An 11,958-nucleotide genomic window follows, 5' to 3' on the forward strand; every position below is an offset into this window, starting at 1 on the left:
TTTTTTTTTTTGCTCAGTCATTCTTGCCTTCTGGTAACCATTCACACCTGCTTCCATGATAATTAGCCTCAGCTGTCACCACTTATCTCATCACGCACAGTCTACCTGTACGCTTGGTTTGCTCTTCCTCTTCAGTTTGTCAGCCTGTGCATTTCCCTGCCTGTTCCCTCACAGCTCTTTGTGATTTCAGCTATTCTTTTGTCTTGGCGGTCCTGGCAGCATTCTTTGTATGTTCATTTTAATTTTGTATGTTTAGTTTCTTATTGAAGAGTTGCTAAAGAGTCACTAATCTGGGAGTGATAATGGACCCTTCCCTGAAACTTAACAATCATGTAAACATGATTGTTAAATCATGATTCTTCCAAATGAGGCGGCTGTCTAAACTGAAGCCCATATTGTCCAAAAATAACCTGGAGACAGTAATACAGGCATTCATTACATCTAGGCTTGATTACTGCAATTCACTCCAGTTTGGTATCAGTCAAACCTCCATTGCACGACTACAACTGGTCCAGAATGCAGTAGCCCAATTTTTAACCAGTTCAGGCAAAAGAGAGCACATTACACCAGTTTTGGCCTCACTGCACTGGTTACCGGTTCACCTTCGAATCCAGTTCAAAATACTCCTGTATGTCTACAAATCACTGAACAGCCCCCCCCCTCTCTCTGATCTGCTTCAACTGTATGTCCCACCACGTTCCCTCAGGTCAGCGGACCAGTTGCTCCTCACAGTTCCAGGAACTCGTCTTAAGTGCAGAGGTGACAGAGCCTACTCTGTAGCAGGACCAAGACTTTGGAATGAGTTACCTCTGCTTGTCAGACTGGCCCCCTCCCTCTCAGTTTTCAAATCCCATTTAAAAACACACTACTATTCAGTAGCTTACAACACCAGAGGATCTGTGTTTTGAACCTGTACGCTCCACACTGGTTTGTTGTCATATTTATTATCTGCATCGATTTTATGTCTATATTTCTGATTTACTTCATTTTATATATTGCTTTTTGTGTTGTCTGTTGTTTTGTCTGTACAGCACTTTGGTTGGCCTTGTAGCTGTTTTAAGTGCTCTATAAATAAAATGGTATGGTATGGCATTGCTACACTATTTTAGTATAATATAGATTATTAAATATTTGTATTCCTTTCAACAAGCCTCTGTGTGAGTTTTAGACGTTTTCTGAGTTGTAGCTTTCTTGCTAGCAGCATTCTTCTTTATTTCACTATGTTTGCTATCATTATTTTATAATCTCTTGTAGTGAACTTGACCTGATGTCAAAATTTGACCTTAGGATCATATGGTCTGAAACTGTCATTTCATTGATTTGCATCCAGAGATACAGGTTGACCCATCCTGAGACTTTCTTTCTTGAATTAATCAAGTGGAAAAAGACAATTCTCTATGATCATTACTATTTTACAAATGTTTTGATAATCAAATTGTGTTAGTTCAAACAATGTTTACATGTTGAAGTGAACTACTCATTTTTATTTACTTAAAACAGTAATAATGATTTTTAATCCTCATTTCAAAGTGAAATCAAGTTAGAGTACGTTACAGAGTAATGATTCAATTTCTTGATCGTCTGCTTTGAAGTGAACAAGTTTTGTAAGTGTGTCGAAGTTCAAGTTTCGGTCAACTGAAAGTTTACTGAAAAGAAATGTCATGTTTAACTTTTACAGCAAGATACTTGGTGAGTGACTCCACGAAGTCTGGTTTTTCCATGATATCTTTCTGTCTGTTCTTAAACAATCTGAATCTTTTCCTTGACTTTTAATAACACCTTACATCACAAAACACACCTCTGTTGGGGTCCATCGACCAATCAGAGGCTCTCAAATGAACCGGAAGTGACCCTTCTTAAAAGGTTGGCACTTCCTAGTTCAAGGAGTAAGAGTTCAGCTCAGAAGAGTTCAGCTCAGAAGAGTTCAGCTCAGAAGAGTTCAGCTCAGAAGAGTTCAGCTCAGTCTTGAAGATGGAGTAGCAGTTCCAGAGAGTTTGGGAGTTCCAGAATGCAGAACGCTGGAATTCAGGATGCTGCTGAATTAGAATCAAGCTGATCCAGAGACGATTTTGGGAATTATAACTTCTGTTTGGATAACCTCACACGACTCTCGAGGTTCGAGCTGTTCTCACGGAGACGCTGAAAGAGTTGAAAGGAGAGCTCTACACCAACGCTGAACTATCGTCTGCAAGGTAAAAAGTTCTATTCTCAACCAAGCGTACCGTTGGCCCAAGCTGGAAAAGAAGGAGCGTGTCGGTTCTGGTTAAGACAGACAAATTCCCTCACACATCTCTCTGTAGATAAACCTCATCTTTCCATCTTTAACTCTCCTATCTGCTAGCAAATTAATCCAGATGTTTTCAGAAATGTCTGTGGTGAAGCAACGGAAAATCATGGCCGTATGGTTTTCCTGGTTGTAAAGCTGATTAATTATGTCGTTATTTTCAATTCTTGCCAATTAATGTAAATGTGTGATGTGTTAAACTTGATTCTGTTAATAAATGACACACTGTCGTGGTGAGTCAAAGATAATTAACGTCTCACGTCCACATTTTATTACATTCAACGCACGTTGATATACAGTCCAGAAAAATGAAAGAACCCGTTTTAACAGTATGAATATATCTCAGGATATGTCATACTACACTCTCCTTCCAACAAACCTCTGAATTAGTAGGCTACATGCTGAAAAGCGCTTGGTTAAATGAACATTTTTGATTGTGCTAAGGTAGACTGGTTCTTTGGATGAAGGGTTGTAAAGATAGAATAATTATATTAAAAAAAAAAAGATCAGTGAATGCATGCCTCCCCATCAGTTCTACCTAAACACATTTTCCTGGGACACCATTTTCCAGGATGCTGTCTAAGCAGCCTGGGCTTAAACAACTGTTATTTGGTTAAAGAAACACAGAGAAATTACAGTAGACTACTTGTCCCACCCAAGACAAATGATAGATTCGAGCCAGTTCATTCTTGCCACCTACCACCAAACTGTCTACCTACAGCAGAAATAAAAACCTGCAACAACTGAAGGCTTTTCTTCTCTTCTCTTTTTATTCAAATAGAATAGTTTTGGTAGAAACTGACAAGTTCTCTTTGCCTTCACACATCCAGATTATATTCTAAAAAATAAAACTAATCAAACTTAAAATGCTTTAACAATATAATCTTTTATTCACCTACAACTCTGCCATTCATTGTTCAGGTCACAAGCTGATGATAGCTGGGAGCCTATTCCAGCTCTGTCAGATAAAAAGCCAGTTAAACTCTGGACAGGTCACATTTCATCACAGGTCCAACACAAACGCACAGAAGACAAGTCAGTTCAATTCCATTCAGTTTATTTATATAGTGCAAGTCACAACTGAAGTTGTCTCAGGGCACTGAACAGAAACATTCACATACATTGTAAAAGCCAGTTAGTAAAAGTTCTATGTCTAAAGAAGCAGCAGATTGTGTTGAATCTTCACTTCATCACAGTCTCCCATCCTGAGAAAGTTCAAAGTCAACAGTGGAAAGAAAAAAGTCCCTCTTAACTGGAAGAAACCTCCAGCAGAACGAGGCTCAGGGCGAGCGACCATCTGCTACGTCTGGCTGGGGTTGAGAGGACAGGAAAGAGAAATGGACACAGAATGGAGGGTCTATGTGCACTTTCTATAGGAGGAAAGACAAAAAAACACATGTTAAGATATAAATAATTACAAATGCAAACAGATAGAGTAGAGCAGGTAAAGACAGCAGAAGAATGAGGAAATGTGGTCAACTTGTCCTCCAGTAGTCTAGCCTATAGCTGCATAACTAAGGGATAGCTCAGGAAACCCAAGCTAACCCTAACTATAGGCTTAATCATAAAAGACTCAAGCCTAATCTTAAAAGTAAACAAGGGTCAGACTCATGGACAGAAACTGGAAGTTGGTTTCACAAGAAAGGAGCCTAATAACTGAAAGCTCTGCCTCCTATTCAGCTTTTGTAAACTCTAGGAACCACACGTAAACCTGCAGTCTGAGAGCGAAGTGTTCTGTTAGGAAAATATGTAACAATAAGATCTGTAAGATAAGATGGAGCCAGGTTGTTGAGAGCTTTGCAGGTTAGAAGTAATCATCACCCACTGTCACATTACACATTCTCTCCAGTGGTCTATTAAGAATCACCAAACCACTCAACACACCTTTTGATTGACACCAAGAAACTTGGTGTCAGAACTTAAAACTCAACAGTCGCATAAACATGATGGTCAAATCCTGTTTTTTTCAGCTGAGACGGCTGTCTAAGCTGAAGCCTATACTCTCCAAAAAGAACCTTGAGACAGTGATCCACGCCTTCATAACATCTAGGCTTGATTACTGCAATTCACTTCTGTTTGGAATCAGTCAGTCCTCCATTGCTCGTCTACAACTGGTCCAAAATGCTGCAGCCCGATTTTTAACTGGTACAGGCTATAGAGAGCACGTCACGCCAGTTTTGGCCTCCCTGCACTGGCTACCCATTCACCTTCGGATCCAATTCAAAATTCTCATGTATGTTTTTAAATCACTGAACAGTTCCGCCCCATCCTATCTCACTGATCTTCTGCAGCCATATGTCCCACCGCGCTCTCTGAGGTCAGCAGACCAGATGCTTCTCTCGGTCCCAGAAACCCGTCGTAAGCTCAGAGGTGACAGGGCTTTCTCTGTTGCAGGTCCACGACTGTGGAATGAGTTGCCACTGAGTGTCCGGCAGGCTCCCACACTCTCAGTCTTTAAGTCTCGCTTGAAGACCCACTTCTATTCTCTTGCCTTTAACATGGTGTGATTTGTTTTGGTCCTGTCTGTACTCTACACTGTTGGCCATTTTAGTTAGCTTCTGCTGCTATTTGTATCTGTATTTCTATTTTATGTTTTCCTGTCCGCTGTGCATGTTTGTTTTCTTTTGTACAGCACTTTGGTTGGCCTTGTTGCTGTTTTAAGTGCTCTATAAATAAATTGGTATGGTATGGTATGGTGGGCAGCACGGTGGCGCAACTGGTAGAGCTGCTGCCTCTCAGCGAGAAAGTCCTTGGTTCAAACCCCGGTCCAGGGGCCTTTCTGGGTGGAGTTTGCATGTTCTCTCCATGCATGCGTGGGTTTTCTCCGGGTACTCCGGTTTCCTCCCACAGACCAAAAAAAAAACATGCATGTTAGGCTGATTGGTAACTCTAAATTGTCCCTAGGTGTGAGTGAGAGAGCGAATGGTTGTTTGTCTCGTTTGTCTCTATGTGGCCCTGTGATGGACTTACGACCCGTCCAGGGTGTACCCCGCCCCTCGCACAGTGATTGCTGGACATGGGCACCAGCGACCCCCGTGACCCAAAATGGAATAAACGGGTAAAGATAATGGATGGATGGATGGATGGATGGATGGATGGATGGTATGGTATGGTAAGAAAAACTACAGGAAGAACCAACAAAGTTCACACAAAATGGTTCCAGAAAGATATTTGTCATCTTGATCAATGCAGCTCAATAAGGATTCATGTACTGCATCTGTTTAGTTGTAGGCCACAAAGACACTTGGTTAGGTTTAGTAAATCATCATGATTAGTATTTAACTATGTGATGAACATTGTAAAACATGGTGGTTTTTTTTTATAGGTTGACATATTTAGTTCTGCATTACCATTGGAGAACAGAACTGTGCATCTTTGGTCTGTGGCTGATATTCATCTCAACAAACTGCCAACAATTCAATACATACATAAAGCGCAAACATCGATATGACTCGAATACAGTTCACCCCTCATTCATGGCTGCTCTACCAAAGTACTCACATCATGCGTGTTTGCATGTTGTTTGAAAATGTTACCAAAGAGCACTATTTGTTTCACAAAAGCCTCTGCACAAAAAGGCCAGTTTGTGCTAATTTCAAAATGTATCAAACAATTTATTAAAAAAGAAAATAATGAATGAATGAATGAACAGAAATCTTCATATTTATAAGACGCATGCATGTTGAGATGTTCTTTGTCATATAGCAATGAGAAATCCTTGGTGGATTAGTTACATCTTTTTTAGTAAGTCCTGCTCTTTGCTATAAAATCCAAAATCAGAAGTTTGTATCAGTGCCCAAGCAGCTCAGTGTAGTGAAAAGTCATGATAACCAGAATGTATAGGAAGTAATGTCAATCATTTTCTAACTCAAATAACCTAAAAGCAAGAGGAAAAACACATAGGCACCTTGAGACGAGCTTATGCATTCAGTTTGAACTAAAGCAAATATTGATAAAACTTGTCAGCCTTCTATTATAAATTGTACAATTTTCTGATGATTTCTGATGTTCTGATCTGTTTTTATGGGGACAATATTTGTGCTCTCAGGACTTTATGCAATGACCTTCCAAATCATGCAGATGCTAAGATGACTGAGTCAGTACCCCAGGAGTCTTCCAGAAATATATTTTGCTGCTCTTAGATGCATTCTTCCCATGAAATATGGAACTTCCTTCTTAGCTAGCAGGAAGTTAAAATGTCATCAGTATTCATTGAGGAGAAGTGTTGTACACTAGAAGGGCAGTGAGCTGCTGAGAAGCAATATTTGCCGAAAAAGGGTATTTACTGATCAGAGGATTAGGATGGCAGCAGGCAGAGCAATGGGAGAGACGACAGAAGGGGTGTCATGGAACGATTAGACTGCCACTAAGCCAATTGGGGAAACACAGGACCATGGCCAAAAAAGCATGACAAAAAAGAAAAAGACGGGTAAGAAAAATGCTGTGAGGTAGACGAGAAAGTAGTAGTAACTACGGTCATTAGAAATACACACCTGAGAGAAGATTTGTTGACAGAAAGATTACAAAAAAAGAAGCTTAGACGAATGAAAGTCTGGATTGCAATAAAGACCGATGTATAAACGACAAACAGGACGAATGATGTGGGCTGTCAAGGTAATTAAGAAAAAAAGTTGAAATTCCACTTTTTTTTTTTCAAGTATTTGGGCTTTGTGGTAATATTTTGAATTTTTTTTTTTCTTTTAAGACACGTCTTCCAGAAAATTAACTTGCGGAGGATGAAAAAAGTGATTGTGGTCTCATTTTCATTGTGCCACAGCTCAGCTTTGCTAATATCAGAAACTCTCACCACCCCATCTGTCATGTTGTCAACAGACTGTATCAACGGTAATTTTGGAAAGGAGATGATGTTTCATATGCAAATAGGGTATTTAAATGCAGTGAGACATTTCTCCTTTTCCACTGTGCGAAAACATTTCGCTTGTAACTTTAACAAATCTATTACATGTGTTTTGCTATTGTTTTAACACTCCCACTCATTTTCTGTAAATTTGGCAAATGGACCGCTCCACCTGTTTGATTTGTTTCACATCTGCAATCAGATAATACAGGACTTGTAATCAAAGAATGGCAACTTAGGTGTGTTAAAGGTTAAAAGTGACATGTTTTTGCAAGCCTTGAGATTCATTAAATATTTTGACAGAAAATAATATTCAAAAAGTCGTAGAGCACTGGCAACATAATCGATTCATTCTAAAACATAAGACATTTTACATTCACTGTTGCCTTTTCAGTAGTACAACAAGCTGTCTGCAAAGTCCCATAAGAATCACTGACTGTTGTTTGTGTCCAAGTGGAACAAATCTTAAAACTAATTAAGCAGTCTCTCCCCTATGACCAGCATACAAGGATAAATTTAGCCATTGAGAGTTAGTGAATTGAGAATCGATGGCTGACATTTTCCAAAGACTTGTTCTGAGCTCAAGAATTGTGAGTTTGTAGCAGTGTGCAGAATCAGCACCAGCAAAATGAATCCGGCGTGAACACAAAGTGACTGAATCACATTAAATCAGACGGAGCCATGAGCAACCAACCTTATTGGCAGCACACTTCATTCTTTTGAAGATTTTGCCAAAGAAATGGACAGCCGGTGCCATTTTGAAATGTTAGTGCACCCTGCAGGACAATGAAAAGAAAAAAAAAGGCATTTGGAAATTAACACACATCCAATTCATAACATGTAATGAATATTGTATCAATAAAATTATGCATTTGGGCATACTGTGTTTCTGGTATGAATTTAGCTCAAATTATTTCAATTTGGCAGGTAGTAATAGTCAAAAAGTCAAATACTTAAAACTGTTTTCCCACATATATTTCCATCCATCCATCCATCCATTATCTTTTACCCGCTTATTCCATTTTGGGTCACAGGGGTCGCTGGTGCCCATGTCCAGCAATCACTGTGCGAGGGGCGGGGTACACCCTGGACGGGTCGCAAGTCCGTCACAGGGCCACATAGAGACAAACGAGACAAACAACCATTCACTCTCTCACTCACACCTAGGGACAATTTAGAGTTACCAATCAGCCTAACATGCATGTTTTTGGTCTGTGGGAGGAAACCGGAGTACCCGGAGAAAACCCACGCATGCACGGAGAGAACATGCAAACTCCACCCAGAAAGGCCCCTGGACCGGGGTTTGAACCAAGGACCTGCTCGCTGAGAGGCAGCAGCTCTACCAGTTGCGCCACCGTGCTGCCCACATATATTTCCTTACTAAGGGATTTTCATGTGTCTGAAAAGAACATAAGGAAATGGATGTATCGTAAAACTCAACAGGTAACAACTCCACCTGCCACAGATGGTAGTTCATTGTAACTGTAACAGTTTTCAGGCAGCATCTGGCACGTTGCTTCAGTTTGCTGTGACAGGAAGAATAGCTGTCCCCAGATGGGAGACAAACAATATTAAAATAAGTATATGAATGCATGAATGCTGCTTCCTAGAACTAGACAAAACAATTTACCCAAATTATTGACAAAGTGCAGTTGAATTCATTCTAAGAGCATGTTCAAGAAATCACAAGAGACATGGGGAAATGTTTTATTGTGCACTTGATTTGTGACCTTTTACGACACAATAATCAGCTCTAATAACAAAACTGTCAGATGAAGTAAATAACAGTGTTTATCTTGTTACAATGCAGTTTTTATTTTCCATCCAAATACGTAGAAATCTGGGATTCCCTAAGATGATTATTATCCAGTTTTTACTCGTCAGAGCTGATTTGACCATAAAAGAAGAGCATTCTTGATATTAGGTGGTCATAATAATATGGACAATCTGTAAATGTGTCTGATGATAAAATATGAGTTTTACTTTAGGACATTTTAAGTGCTACTATTAAAGGAAACTGTAAAATGTAAAAATCCATAGTGAACAATGATTGGTTAAAATTGATGGCATCAGAAGCATTTTTTATTTTTTTTGTCTGGGGAGGGGGGGGGGGGGCACCTGGTAAGGGGTCTGGGGGTTCTCCCCCAGAAAATTTTGAATAAAGTAGATGTTATTTCCTGCATTCTGGTGTATTTTAATGGGTTGTTAAATACCTATGTTTACCTATACAGTAGTCCCTCGAAACTTGGCGGTTCGTTTTTCACGGACTTGCTCTTTCTCGGTTCTTCAAAATAAGAGTGGACATGATACACGGCTGATTGATGGATGAGCCACACGACTGGCATGGAATTTTTTATTTAAAATAAATTATTTAAAATTATTTAGCACCTGCTGCACCTCTGTGCAGCCCTCACTGCACAAAAAGCTTCCTCCTGCAGCTGATCAGCTGATTTCCTTGCAGAGCGGAGAAGCCAGCGTTGCCGAGAGTGCTTGCAGGCGGCACAGGGCAGCCGAGGCTGAGAGCTGAAATTATGACAGTCTGTGATCTTTTAGAGCCTTTAGAGTTTAGAAACATTGTTTAGAATATTGTGGGAAGGGTTTTAAATGCCTTATATACAGTATATATGTCACAAGTCACAACAGAAGTCATCTCATGGCACTGAACAGAAACATTTCATATATAAAAATAATAATTTAACACTATATATCTGAGGAGCAGACTGCTTTGAGTTGAACTCCATCACAGACTCTCATCTTGAGCAAGCATGAAGGCAACAGTGGAAAGGAAAATCTCCCTAATGAGGAAGAAACCTTTATCCAGTCTCAGGACAAGCGGCCATCTGCTTTGACCGGCTGGGTTTGAGCGGAACAGATACACAATGGCAGGTGAAGAATCACATGTTAAGATAGAAATAGTATCAAATTAAAACAATTCTATTTTAACAATTTATTTAAGGAAATGACGTAAACTACAACTTACTACTTATACTACTATTCCTACTTCACGGTTTTTCACTTATCGTGGGGCTTCAGGGCACAGATCTCCCGGGTTAAACGAGGAACTTTTGTATAAGTAAACACTTGATTTAATAACTATTTTAGAGCTCACAGCACAAGAAGATGTAGCCTGACCAACAGCTCTTCTTGTGTGAATAGAGCACATTCTGCTTCTCTCATGCATCCTATCTCTCCCCCCAGTTGACAACTGCCAGCACTAACATAGTGCTCAGCTAGCGGCCCACAATACACCACACACATACACAAACACAGACACACATACGTGGTCAACAACTGCCGGCATATAGGTAGCGCTAAGCTAGCACACAACACAGAGATGTCTCCCCCTTCTCTCCCCACCCAGTTGACAAAAACCTGTGAAGAGATGAGCGCCCTGACAAGGCAAGTGACCTCTGAGAAACACTACATGAGGTGTGATAAGTTGTTGTAGGTAACCAGGAAAACCCGGAGTGGACTTTTAGTGGTTTGAGAATTCTCCCATTAATCAAGTGGAATGGATTAGTTCTCGAAGAATTAGAAACAGCGCTGGTTGAACTAATATTTCATAGTAAATGTGTGTGTGTATGTGTGTGTGTGTGTGTGTGTGTGTGTGGGGGGGGGGGGTCCTAATGAATATTTTTTTAAATGTGAGTGGGACACATCCCCTTCACATATAATTGTTGCAATGCCAATGGTTAAAATATTTAAAATGCTGCCTAAATTTGTGTTGGTTAAACATTTTACAGGTATATATGCTAAATATTAAAAGTCCAACTTAGAAAATATAAAAGCAAACCAAAAACGATGGTGTTTATGGAACACCGTGTATAACCTGGTTTGACTGGACATGAGTAGTTAAATGCAGAGAGCCTCGTTCACACCCAGTGTAGGAAACATTTATATGATCTGGATCCTGGTGGAGTCTGAGGGGCAACTGTCTGTCACATTCTGCCAGTTTCTACAACCATCATGCAACTTTGAGATATCCCTCAATGATCTGATGGCAAGAGCAAATGCTCTGTCAGTGACTGTCAAGAGTCTCAGAAAGAGTCTCAGAAAGACATGGAGCTGGCAAGAACAAAATAAAACATGATGCTGCCAGAGGGTTTAAGGCACTGAATAAAGTCTTGCTTTAAAGGAGTGAAAATGCTCCTAATATGTTCTGTATGAATAAGCTGCTCTGCCTTGTTTTATGATGTTTGAGTTTTGTTTTTTAATTTGGTTAAAGTTTATTTTGTTTGTGCATTTTTTTTTCTTGATTTGAACTGACTTGATTTTGTTATCATAGCAACTAGATCCCTGTTCCATTTTGGTGAAGTAGTTTCTTTGTTTTTGTTTTACTTGACTTCCATCTTGTGCTATAACAGGATCTGATTTCAGGCATCCTACAAGCAGCTTGTTGTGATCGCTTCCTTCAGTGGATTCAGTGGATGCTTTTTTTGCTCCATGCCAGACCATTGTCATTTATTGTTTGTGTTGCCATGGAGATGTCATTTTGTTCTGTTTAGCTGTTCTTAGATGATTAAAGTTCTGGGTTTTATCACCAACATGCACTGCTGTGTACTAGTCTTGTGTTTGGGTCTTTCACTTCACATCACAGATCATGATGCTCTTAAAATGAAAAAAATTGCAACACATGAAAAAAAAATCATTACATTTTTGGTCTTATACTAATTTGGTCATTTAAATTCAGAACAAATTAAAATATTGACAACATGGCTCCACATGAACTAGCTGAGATCCATCCATCCGTCCGTCCATCCATCCATCCATCCGTCCGTCCGTCCGTCCGTCCGTCCGTCCGTCCGTCCGTCCGTCC

This window comes from Nematolebias whitei, chromosome 8, assembly GCF_014905685.2.
Source record: "Nematolebias whitei isolate Nwh7 chromosome 8, NemWhi1, whole genome shotgun sequence".
NCBI lineage: Eukaryota > Metazoa > Chordata > Actinopteri > Cyprinodontiformes > Rivulidae > Nematolebias > Nematolebias whitei.